The sequence below is a fragment of the Cydia strobilella genome, chromosome 9, assembly GCF_947568885.1.
Source record: "Cydia strobilella chromosome 9, ilCydStro3.1, whole genome shotgun sequence".
Lineage (NCBI taxonomy): Eukaryota > Metazoa > Arthropoda > Insecta > Lepidoptera > Tortricidae > Cydia > Cydia strobilella.
In genome coordinates, this window is record NC_086049.1 from 14113953 (window position 1) to 14127757 (window position 13805).

Consider the following 13805-nt stretch of genomic DNA (forward strand, 5'->3'; position numbering starts at 1 on the left):
CTGGATTACAATGACCGAAGAACTAAAGAAAAATTATATAGACGAGGATGGTAACATACAATTCGGAGATACATACTTAGAAGAATTAAACCAAGAACAACCCACCACCGCACCTCAAAAAGATACGGATACCTTAGGAAAATTATTGGAAAAATTAATTGAGAATACACAAGAAAACCGTCAACAGAGTTTGAAAAATATTGCGGAGAAGTTTGTTATTGAGAAATTTTCAACCAAGAATTCAAACGCTGTTCAGTGGATAGACATTTTCGAGAGAGAATGTCAGCGTTTCCAAATTGTAGACGAGAAGAAGGTTGAGATATTGAGGCTATTCATGGACAAGAGTTGTGCAGATTGGTTTAGTTCAATGATCATAAAATTATCAATGGACGCGGATTGGTCCGAATGGAAAAAGAAATTTTGTGAGTCTTTTGCAAATAAAGGATGGAACCCAGTTATGAATGCAATGTTATATAAATATAAAGACGGTTCATTGCTCGACTATGCTACTAAAAAAGAGAAATTATTACTGGATATGAGAAGATCGATTGATGCCGGCACTTTGGTGGATTTAATTGCATCGGGTTTGCCGGAATACATAATAAACAAGATAGACAGGGAAATATTAAATGATACTGTTGATTTATTTAATGAGGTCAGCAAGCTGGAACACATGGTAAATAGAAAAAGTTACGTGTTTAAGAGAAGAGTCGGAAGCTACAAAACTAACAATAAAAATGAAGACCTAAAGGCATGTAAAATTTGCGAAAAATTAAATAAAGGACCACGTTACCACCCAGAAAACTTATGTTGGTTTAGAACAAGAGACGACGATAAGAATATAAAGAATTTTGTGAAACATGTCAACAATTCATTTATTGAAGCTGAATTAAACGAAACGCATCAAAAAAACGAATAATAACACCATTAATACACGTCAAACTTATAGTAAACGATAAATTTGAATTGAAAGCCCTTTATGACTCAGGTTCAAACGTTTCTGTTATTAACTCAAAGCTTTTAAGATTAAAAGGGAAAGGAAACAGTTTGAACGAAGCAAACTTAACTACAATTAGTGGTGTTAACAAAACAAAAGGTTTGACAAACTTAAAAATAAAAATCTTCGAACTAGAAAATAATGTAGATATAGATATTGTAGATGATGAAAATTTCAAAGACGACTTTTTGATTGGATTAGACCTGATAAAGTTATTTAGACTGAGACAAGATGAAAACTTAGATATATCTCAAAAACAAGAAGTAAATAATAATAGCAAAGATCCTACAAGTGATAAGAAAGAAGAGATTATAACTGATCTAGTAATAAATAATAAAACTCAAGGTGAAACAGAATACAAAATAAACTTTAATGAACATGTAAAGGAAGAAGATTTTGAAATGAATATAGATCATTTGAATGGAGAAGAAAAAGATGAAATAAATAAATTAATTATTAAATACAAGTCAGTTTTTGCTAAACATAAGTTTGATATTGGCACAGTTAATGGATATGAAGCAAGGATAGATTTATTACTTGACAAATACTGTAGTAAGAGGCCCTATAGGTGCACTGAAGAAGATAAAAAAGAGATCGAACAACAGATAGCAAAACTATTAGACAATAAACTAATAGAAGAATCTTACAGTCCATTTGCTGCTCCTGTTACTTTAGCATTTAAAAAAGAGGATAATAGAAAATCGAGACTATGCATAGACTTCAGGGATCTGAACAAAATAGTAGTTCCTCAGGCTCAGCCATTTCCATTAATAGATGACCTAATGATTAAAACGAGGAATTGCAATTACTTTTCTACCTTAGATATAAACTCTGCATTTTGGTCTATTCCATTACGAATCGAAGACAGGAAAAAAACTGGTTTTGTGACACAGGAAGGACATTTTCAGTGGACGGTCTTGCCGTTCGGGCTAAAGACCTCGCCTGCAATCTTCCAGAGGATACTAAGCAATGTATTGAGAAAACATAAACTTACTCCTTTTGCTGTTAATTATATTGATGATATACTCATATTTTCTAAAACATTCGCAGAGCACATTGATCACCTGACACAATTGCTAGATGCAATAAAAACTGAAGGATTTAGATTGAAATTTACGAAGTGCACTTTTGCATCAAACTCGGTCAAATATCTAGGTCACATAATTCAAAATAACTCAATACAACCGGTAAAGGATAACTTAATATCTATAAAGAATTTTCCTGTTCCAAAAACTCAGAAAAATATTAGACAATTTCTAGGGAAGATAAACTTTTATCATGAATATATACCAAGAAGTGCAATTATATTAGACCCATTACATAATTTATTAAGAAAAAATCAAAAATTCGTATGGTCTGAAGAATGCCAAAAAGCATTCGAAACAATAAAAAATCTGTTATGCTCCCAACCAGTACTGGAAATATTTGATCAAAATTTACCAATAAATATTTATACTGACGCTTCATTGGAAGGCATTGGAGCTATTTTAAAACAGACGCAGCCTAACGGAAAAGAAAAACCAGTTGCATATTTTTCTAAAAAATTGAATGTGGCACAAAAGAAAAAAAAAGCTATATACTTGGAATGTCTAGCTATTAATGAGGCTGTAAGATACTGGCAGTACTGGCTGATAGGAAAAACATTCACAGTTTTCTCCGATCACAAACCCCTAGAAAATATGAACCTTAAATCAAGAACAGATGAAGAACTGGGTGATTTAACATACTATTTATCTCAATATGATTTTCAAATAAAATATGCGCCAGGAAAAACAAACTTGGAAGCAGACTGCCTAAGCAGGAATCCAGTTTTAGAATGTGACGAAAATACAGATGAACAATTAAAAGTTGTTAATTTAATAAAACTTGAAGATATTTTAAAAGATCAGAATCAAAATAAAGATATACAGAATAAAAAGTATAATTTAGTTAAAAAACATAACGTTTATTTTCAAAAAAGCAAGACAAAAGAGAAAATACTACTATCAGAGAGGTTTAGTAGAACATTTTTGAAAAACATACATGAACAGTTGTGCCACATTGGAGTTGGACAAATGCTGAAAACTATTAGTCCGTTATATTCGGCTAAAAATTTAACGAGTAATATCAAAAATGTTTGTTCTACATGTGAAATTTGTATTAAAAATAAATCAAGAGGACAAGACAAATTTGGACTTATGTCTCATTTGGGTCCGGCTACAAAAACTTTTGAAATAATGTCAATAGACACAATTGGAGGATTTGGAGGTTCGAGATCAACAAAAAAATATCTGCATTTGTTGGTAGATCACTTCACTAGATACGCGTATATACTAACATCAAAAACCCAAAGCGCAGATGATTTTATTAAACTACTCACAAATGTAACAGAAACAAACAACATTGGTATGATACTTACTGATCAATACCCTGGAATTAATTCAAAAGAATTTAAGATGTTCTTACAGAACAAGGGTGTAAACATAGTATTTACAGCAGTAAACACAGCTTTCTCGAATGGATTAAATGAAAGATTAAATCAAACATTAGTAAACAAGATAAGATGCAAAATAAATGAAAGAGGAGAAAAACGAGCTTGGGCAACAATAGCACAAGAATGTCTAAAGAAATATAATGAAACAAAACATTCGGTCACTGGTTTTTCTCCATCTTACCTTATGAATGGTACAGATGATATAATTTTGCCAAACGAACTTAAGCAAGAACTGCAAAGTGACTGGATTACAGATAAAGAGATAGCATTTGAAAACACTCTAAAATCGCACAACTACAATAAGAAAGTTTTTGACAAAAATCGAAAGTATCATAAATTTAATAAAGGAGACTTAGTGTATGTGGAAAATGGAAACAAGCTAAATAGAAGGAAATTAGATGAGCTGAAAATTGGACCCTATAAAATTACTGAGAAGATCTCAGACTCTATATACAGAATAGATGTCGGTCACAAAAAAGCAGAGTCCAACCTTTTCCATATAACAAAACTTATTCCAGTTCCTATTACAGAAGAAGAAGGAGAAGAAACCGAAGAGAGTTCATAACTTGTGAAAATTTTATTTAAAAAATTTCTTTCCGTAGGGGGGGGAGATGTAAAAAGTATTTATACTTTATTATTTTTCCTATTTGACCGCCGCCTACTCTATGGATGCGTGGCTGTCGATAATGTCACATATGTCATGGAAAGAAAATTAAGTTCTGTAAAGAAAACGTTTATATAAAATTAGTTATTTAAATAGTGATATAGTGTACATACGATGGACGAATAGACATTAAATGTTGTTTCTTTTCGTTTCAGGTATGTAGGTTTACTTTTAGTTATTTTCTTACGAATGTGTTAAAGATAGAAACATAGTAAATAAATCTTTTCGTTTCAGATATAGCAACGCATTGTTATTATTTGTCTATCATAATAAATAAATAATTATCTTATATAAGTATTATATATATATATCGTTGTCTGAGTACCCACAACACAAACCTTCTTGAGCTTACCGTGGGACTTGGTCAATTTGTGTTAGAATGTCCCTATAATATTTATTTATTTCTTTATTTTATTTATTTACACAATAACCTCAAGCCTCAAGGCGTTAAGTCCGCCATTTGTATTTTTTTGTGTAAATTTGTGCAATAAAGTTTAAATAAATAAATAACCTAAAACAAGAGGTAAATAGTTTTACATTATCAAGTAGGTACGGAAATTAAGAGAATCTGTCCCCTGGGAAAAGGCCTTTCCTATTGTGTTACTTACGTAGATATAGAATAGATATTCCCAACAAATTTGAAACAGAATTTAATTAAAATTGGGTCGGCAATTAATAAGCGAGAATGTAAGAAACATCCTAGTCTTAATTTATTCGATAAAATGAATTTGACGGGCCCATAATTTTAGATACGTCCTTAATTTATAATTTTAACAGCTACATAAGCTTTATTTTGCGTAAATGATTATTTTAGATTGGCGATGTATATAAAGGTCGCCGATGTAAAGTAAATAGATTGCTTTTGAATAAAGTGATATATAAAAGGAAACAAAATTAAATTAGTGTTTTTAAGCGGGCGTGTTATCGGCAATTGGTGCTGATTAACAAAATAATTACCAAGATTTATAATAATTGAAGGCATGTTTACAAAAACAACATAACTAACATTTTTTGCGGATTTGAGTTTTTGGTATCATAGCATTCGTCTAAGCAGGATCTACAAGTAGTGCAAAAGATAATGTCCAAAAATGACCCCAATTGTCCAAAATCAATAAATCCACTAGTTAAGTAAGATAAATCTGTACCTCTCTGATAGAATACAAAACATAATTTCTATAGAAGCTTTTTATTTTCTTACAAAACGAACATAACTAATAAAATTTTACAAAAACAGCATAAGTGACGAACTTATTTTTCAATTTTTTTCCAAACATACTGGTCTTTGAAATGTGTTATCGTATATTTCGGAACTATTGGCCACTTACTAAAGTAACCTATACAATGTTTATGTCCAATAACTAATATATAAGAAGACATTTAGTTTTTTTCGTTTCCTGTAAATTCATGTCTAGTGTAGTTATGTTGTTTTTGTAAACATGCCTTCAATTATAACATACAAATGCAGATAGTTTCCTTTGTACCCAATACATTACAAATAATAATATTTACTAGCCTTTTTAGTAGATGGAATATAATGCAAAGGGCTGGCAATAGGTATAAACTCCTGCAAACCCAGGAGACATATAACCATGGCAACGATCGGTAAAAAAGTAGATTCACCCAATTCGGATAGAATTACAATAGTACATTACGATACAAGTGCGAAAAATAGAAAATTCGCAATGAGTGGTGACACGAATTGCAAATTACCTATTCGCACATGTATCGTACAACGATTTACAGTACATATGGCAATTTAAATTATCGAAATAGTTACGTAATGTTCTAATTATCGCACAAGTGCGGTAAAGTAGCACCATATGTACTGTAAAAGCATTAATTTCGATACCGGGCCATCTCTGTAGCTAAAGAATCCCATTTATAGTGAGTTATACGCAGAAACCGTCGCACTCAATTTCCTCTGGATTCACACGTCGACGGCTCCATTTTTACAACTTACTAGCTTTACTTGGGTACTTTACTCGACTTTTATGTAACTGCGACTTCTTTGTGTAAGTACTAAACGGTCGTTTCTAAGGAAATATGGACCAAAAACCGGTAAAATAAAGTTGCGAATTTTCAACGTGTATTTATGGATTTTGCATTTTAGCTTTTCTTCTCTCAAGGTGAGGGTGAGGTAAACACGGACACTGGGTAATCCCGACACTAAAGCATGTAACGTCTTTCGGCCCTCCGCGCCCCGCTAATAAACTAGTTTGGAATATAGTGAGTGGACAGTTGTTGTGACGGCAGAACACACAAGTGCGTAGCAGTTTGAATTTAGAAATGTCCTTAACAAATATCCTGACAAAGATACCAAGAAACTTGCGTCGCAAAAATTAAACGCCAAGGAAAATGAGAGAAAAATAAATCATATCCCGCCAGCCCGCCACACTTGTTAAATATTTTGTCACAGAGAAGTCCGCAAAAATTACCGGAATGAACGTTGAATATTCCATTTAGGAACTTTACTTTTTCAACAGACTTCGGATAGGAGCTCCAGCTGTGGATGTAATTGTATTTACATAGGTATCGATGTATTGTTACAGAATATGATTATTTTTAATGTTTTTTTTTCCAAAAAAAGTTACTTTTTAAAAGTCAGCACTATTGCCACAAAATAGAGTTTGAAGGGTCAATCATCGCAGGCCGTATTAGATAAAATTACCCTAGATATACCTTTACCTAATATTCTTTACAGGAAAGGCAAGTGTATGACTTCAAAATGTAATTTTAGGAGCAATATTTGTAATAGAATAAATTAACACCATCTTAATAAATCACTCCGGAAGATTATTTAAATAAGACATCAAATGAGTTAGTTCGTAACTAACTCAAACAAACGTTTTTCAAAAACGTTTTAAGATATCATCAACCCAAACTAAAAACTCATTTGTTTATTCTGTGGCCCACCATACTCTGTACTTAATAGCTTTCAAACGATGCGGTGTCCTGATGAAGAGAGCAATTGAAAAATCCTAAAACGATTCATCATTGTCAAACAATTTGATGAATGGTTCAATGAAAATTTAAAAACAGTCAATATAACTTTAACGAATACATTTGTAGAATATGGATTGGAAAATAAAATGGATATCATTGTCAATGGTGACGCCTCGTCCGTACCTGCACGAAATATATAATTTTATATATTTTGGATTCCATGAACTCTTGAAACATTCCTTCGAACATGAAAACATTCAATCGAATAGAAACCTTCAATTTCGAGATTTTTAATGTTTGATGTCTGCTAAAATGAGTTATTATTAAAATTTGGCCCAGTAAATTCAGCAGGATAATAGAGTTTTAACCTTTCAACCGCCATTTGTCACAGAAAAATCACATGCCAACATCATTGCTACAGGGCTACAGGCTAGCAAATATAAACCCTACGGTTATGTTGACAGAGTATACGCTATATCATTAAAACTTATAAACGTGTTTAGTACTTCGGACATGACGATCCACGACGTTAAGGTTCTTGGGGTTCAAAGGGGAATATTTTTAAACATCCTTGTAAAGATGCGCATGAGAAACACAAACATGCTAATCCCATCTCAAACATAGCCCATTGTTTAAAGACCTTCGTTTTTTTACTCGCGCTTGCTTGGCAGTTCCCAGACTAAAAATAGACGGTAAGAGACTGGTTATGAATACATTACATGGTTGCTGGTCAAAGGCCTCTCGCATGTTTCCTGCGAGTACTTGGGAATTAGGACTTGACTCTCGGGTGAATATGCGGGCGTTTCAACCGCTTGTCGTTGTCCCACGATTATTTTCACGACGGAAGGAAAAGTCAGCATCATTCAACTCAGCATAATTTTCTTACTCTGAGCATCATCTCTGACACAGAAATGAAGAAAGAAACGCTAGTCTCCTTATTTTTGATTTAGTCTTCTAGTTTTCCCTGAAAGTAATTTTAAGTATTCGTTTAAGGCCAAGACTCATGGTTCATGAAATATTAACATAATTTTTCTCTGGGAATACATCGTGTCAGTGGTTGTAGACATTTGCGGACACCGTCCGTAATCATCTTTCAGTCCCTACTATATAATTCAGTTTCACAACATTAGCGGCCTAGCCCAAGGTAAGGGCTACCAACAAACACCTGTCGACTAGTTATTACGTTACGTATAAAAAAAATTGCAATGTATAAACATTTCTCGTGAGATTAAAACAACAAGAGACACAACATTTAAGAGTAACTACGTCGATAACCTTATTTTATTTTGCCACTGCTATAAACAAATAAGTAAGACAAAAAGAAATAAGAGTAATTGATTATTTCCACTTGTAGGTAGGCTGGGAGTGGAATATAAGGTCAACCGGGGCAAAGGCGTCACTGTTTTTTCAATATTTTTACTCTTTAACCCCATGTTATGAAATATGTAATTAGTGTATAGAAACAATCTTCCGCTGTCACACTGGTTTTGCAAACAGAACACGTTTATGTAGTTTAAGCATGGACAAAGAATAAACTTCTTCTTTAATTCCTACTACGTTTTTGTCTTTCTTGCATCTGCTGCTACTACTGATAATAATCACATATTGCTTTTGTTATCTTTTTGAAACGACGCACGAAAACTCGAGTCACGGAAAATCTAGCTTTTGTTTAAAAACATCAAGTTATTTTGAAACTTCTTACTTGAGGTAAGACAATGGAACAGAATTAATAAGTTTAGTTTAAGTTAACTGAGCTCGAGATAGTAATAAGAATAAAACTGTGCAAAATTCTACTTTCCAAAATTACGTTAGTGGGGCTACACAACAAGAGGATTATAAAGTTTATTAAAAAAAAAGTTTTTATCTTAGCAGCAGTTGATACAAATATTAGGTAATTTTTTAAATAATAAGGTCCCTGAGGTTTGCCTTAATGGTACCGTGATAGATAGCGTGGACCATTTTAAGTACTTAGACCATGTGATCGCGACCCACCTCAAGGACATAGAAAGGGAACGAAGGGCCCTGTCGGTCCGGGCAAATATGACCGTTCGCAGATTTGCAACGTGCTCCAAAGAGGTGAAAGTTGTTTAGGGCGTTTTGCACTTCCCTCTATACCTGCAATTTCTGGGCACAGTATTCGCAACGGGTATATGGGGCTCTTAGGGTCCAGTATAACAATGCGTTTCGTTTGTTGATGGGGCTGCCTTGTGTCTGTAGCGCATCGGGGATGTTCGCGGCGGCGCGCGTGGACTGTTTCTATAGGTATTACCATGCGTGTGCGCGCGGCAGCCCTGGTGCGCCGGGTGCGCGGCAGTCCCAACAGCATCCTGCGAATGATAGCGGACTGGGTTGACTGTTCCTACTTGTCACACTGCGAGGGGTTGCATTCTCCCGTCAGTGTTATTCGGTTTTAAATTTAAGTCTCGCTGTACCTACCTACTAACCCCTTAGTTTGTACGTGTTACTAATAAAATGTGTCTTGGTTACATGAAATAAATTGAATATTTCTTTAGCTTACTTACAGCATCCAGACCAATATATCAAAATTGTTCGTAATCGTTAGCTACTTAAGACATTCACAATAAAAGAGCCGTTTTAAATACAAATGGGTATTATATTTTATCAAATTTAAGGATATGTTAATACAAGAAACGAGTTGACTTCTTAAAATTGAAAAAAAAAAGGTTTTTCCAACGTGTTGTTCTCACAAAAGTCCTGAAATAACAAAACTCAGTCAATTCCTCTAGCTAAAGATTTCAGCCGTAATGAAACGAGACGGCAGGCCTTTGCGACGTTTGTTTTACGTCTCTTTAATTAAAGGAACCTTTCTTTCGTCCATTCCCATTGGTCGAACGCAAGAGTCGAGTCCGTGCGCCATCGCCACTGGTGATCTCGAGACCTATGTGCAAGAAACTAATCAAACTGCAGCAATGGAGGCTGCACATAAAACAAAAATGTGAGACAAGGATATTTTCCCCTCACTAGCTCGGAAAGTTGTCGTTTATCCTTCAATACAAGCGGGGAAAAACGCGTTTTATCCACTAGTGGGGAAAGTAATTTGACCTTGGATGGAGCGTGTTTAAGTAGCTTGACAGATAACAAAACGTAAAATAATCATGATAATGGTTCGTTCGATATTAATTATCATTAAATAAATGGTTTGAGAATCTAATAAAAAATACCAAATTTAGCTTTATTTAATGATTTTAAGTCATAAACCTTAAAATTCCATAAGAAACGTTTGTTTTTTTATAATGATGTTAAATATAATTCTGAACGCACAAGTTGAGTCGATGCAATTTCAAAACGCATCGATTGACATTTCATACATCAGAAATGTCAACATTGTCAACAAATTTTTACTTAAAACCTTTTCTCACCGACTCGCGTAAAAATACACTACTTCCAGAGTTTTCTGTTATAATATCGTAACGAAATGAGTGATTCCAGTGATGAAGATGATCTAACGCCTGTGGATGTTGCACTTTCCTCGCTATAGTGAGGTGAAAAGTTTTGTGTTACACACGGGCGCAAATGTATTTTACTTCTCGTGTGTTGAAACACTCGCTACGCTCAGGATTCTATTTTAGAACCACTCGCTTCGCTCGTGGTTCACCTATAGAATCCTTTCGCTTGCTCGTGTTTCAATTCTACACTCGCGGGTAAAATACAACTTTGCACCCTTGTATAACAAATAACTATTAACCTTTCATATGTGCGTGGTGGTCAAAAATCGCGGGTTCAAATCTCGGTTGTGCCGTAATGAGCAAAAAATCGTTCTCGAAAAAATGCAAAATGATGATTTGAAATCGGTCAGGATACTAATCATTAGGCATCGTGAACTGCGAGCGAAATCCATTGAAATGACGTATGGCAACCAGTTACAACCCTAGTACTTCAATGGATTTCGCTCGCAGTTTACGATGCCTGCTAATCATACACAGACAAGAGGTTAAATCTTTCTTCAAGGTGATTCCGTTAAAAGTAGTACCTATTAAATACTTTCAAGGTAATTACATGGGTACAAGGAAATTACCCCAATAAAAGAGAAAGATGAGTCATACCAAATTCAATTTTAACGTGCAACTTCTTGTTGACTTTGCGTATCCAAAGATCACACGAATACTAGTTTGCCTAAGCATTGCCTAGGCCTGTAAGCAGTTGGAATCACACTTGCTAATGTGAAATGGCCTACGTCACTTACAGCTTCTTATTTGTCCATTTGGATAGAAAGGTTGTAAAGAATTCAGTCGCCGTTAGGCTCACCAAATTAAATTCTAAATTGTAAGCTTGGAAAGTGAGGTGTCGTATTTCTTTAAAGAAATTAGGAAGGAAATAGTTATTACAAAACAAAGTAAAGATTTACGTTCTCGGCACTGTATTGTCAATATTATATGTATGTAATATTTTTCAATGTCACTTTTCTGTAATGACTGTTTGTGCCAAAATAAACAAAGAGAAAAGATGTATCTCCTGCAGGAACAGTAAATAATTACTATATTATTAAGGGTAAACTTTATTTAATATCCCAGATACTAAAGTGACATTTACCTATACATATGTGATGCCTGTTCTTTGATTTTGTTGAATATTTTAACCATAAAGTACAGTCTAGGAATCCTTCTAAGTTAAATTTGTTTTACTAAGTTTGACTTCCTCGCATTTAGGTCGCTCCATCGATGACCAGAATATCTTTTTAAAATTCAAAGGGACTCCTTGCTCACTGACCTCACTGTAGTTGACTGACAAAACTTTTTGAAATCCCCAATTATTAAGCCTCGTCCGTCAACAAGTTCCCGAGGTTGCAGTAGCCTCCCATTAGACACAGGAAGACGTCGAAACCGAAAACTATGAAGAACTTGTAGAGCGGCCACTTGCGCCAGCCTAGGCCTGGCTCGTGCCACTTGACTGCGATCTCGATGGTCGCTGGGAACATGAAGGCCGAGAAACCGACGCCGAAGGAACCGATCTGGAAAGCGATACTTATTTTATTTATTCCCAAAGTTTTACACTCATATCCAGGAGCATTCCAGAAAAATATCGGTTAGTTTTCCGTATTTCTACTGCATTAGTCTTTTCAAAATCCGAAGGGTTTTTTTTGCATTCGCATTGCGCTATCGAAAGCCGCAGTACCTATTTTTACCTAACTAAATCTGAAAAAGCCGTCGCGTAATAGCGCTATCGACAGCCAGACCACCTTATCAAAATCCAAAGAATTTCTTTACATATGCATTAGGCAATGAAAATTCTGACTACCAGCTTTTTTTTTCTTGGCGCAACCGAGAGCCAGAATATTTTTATAAAATCCAACGGACTCCCTGTGATGGCCAGGGCTTCTTTTTAAAATCCAAAGGGACTTTCTGATCTCGTGCAGAATATTGACACAAAACCTTTTTAAACTCCGAAAAACTTATTTTTAAGCCTCGTCCGTCAGCAAGTTCCTAACGTTGCAGTAGCCTCCCAGTAGACATAGAAACACTCCGAAAGTGAAAACTATGAAGAACTTGTAGAGCTGCCACTTGCGCCAGCCCAGGCCTGGCTCGTGCCACTTGACTGCGATCTCGATGGTCGCTGGGAACATGAAGGCCGAGAAACCGACGCCGAAGGAACCGATCTGGAAAGCGATACTCATTTTATTAATTCCCAAAGCCTCATGTCCAGGGGCATTCTAGAAAAGTGCCGACACTTTACGTACGTACCCGAGTACATGATGCTTTTTTCTAACACTTCTGATAAAGCTAAGAAGCCGATATTTGGCTTGATAACGTTTGATAACTTAGCTTTTTATTCAACGGCATATACTACAGACCCTCTGCAGGTTATAAAGGTATCTGCCATACGCGCGTCACGTTTCCGACAGAGTAGACCTTTTTGTGGAATGCCCCTCCAGAATTATACAGCAATAAATATATATTTCGGGGGATCTCGGAAACGGCTCTAACGATTCGATGAAATTTGCTATACAGAGGTATTCGGGGGCGAAAAATTGATCTAGCTAGGTCTTATCTCAGGGAAAACGCGCTTTTTTGAGTTTTTATACGAGTATGTTTTCCGAGCAAAACTCGGTCTCCCAGATATTGATCTATAATAAAAGCGATTACCGCTATCTTAGTGATTTATACAAATACTTTATCCTTCTTTTCCAGCATCGACTATGATTTATTGACAAAGAGTTATTTATTTTATTTTATTTTTATTTTATTTATTTGGGGCATCAACAGCAATACAAAAATTAATACAAATCATAGTGAACAGAAAACATAGCCAATAACAGATGTCCACAAAAGTACAATTAACATGCAATAACTAAGTGGAAACGCAAAAAAAAGAAGGGAGTAAAAAAACATTCTATACAAACTAGATATGGCTTGCATAACATGTGTACGTGTGTGTTTTGAGTGATTGTGTGTGCGTGTTCGTGTGTGTGTGTGTATTGATTGTTACAATATTGATTTCAGTTGGTCTTTGAATAAACGATATTGAATTGAATTGATACTATAAATCGATCTTCGCTTATGGTAAAATATTAAAATTAAATTGGTAAAGTCTACCAAACCGAGTCTAGTAAACCGAGTCAGAAAACAAATCAAGGTTCATTCCAATTCATTCAAATTCCAATAAGTAATATCTGCAATTCTGCAAAGAGAATGCGAGTGACTTGCCAGACAATATATCGATAAATATGTCAAATTGACCAACCAAACTACAGCGTGTTAAACTAATTCCAA

General features: G+C 34.8%; 1 protein-coding gene across 1 annotated transcript in view; it reads left to right on the forward strand.

The window, feature by feature from the left end:
* Positions 1–13805, forward strand: part of LOC134744385 (caskin-2) — a 394551-nt gene that overhangs the window by 39273 nt on the left and 341473 nt on the right. The window lies entirely within an intron of this gene.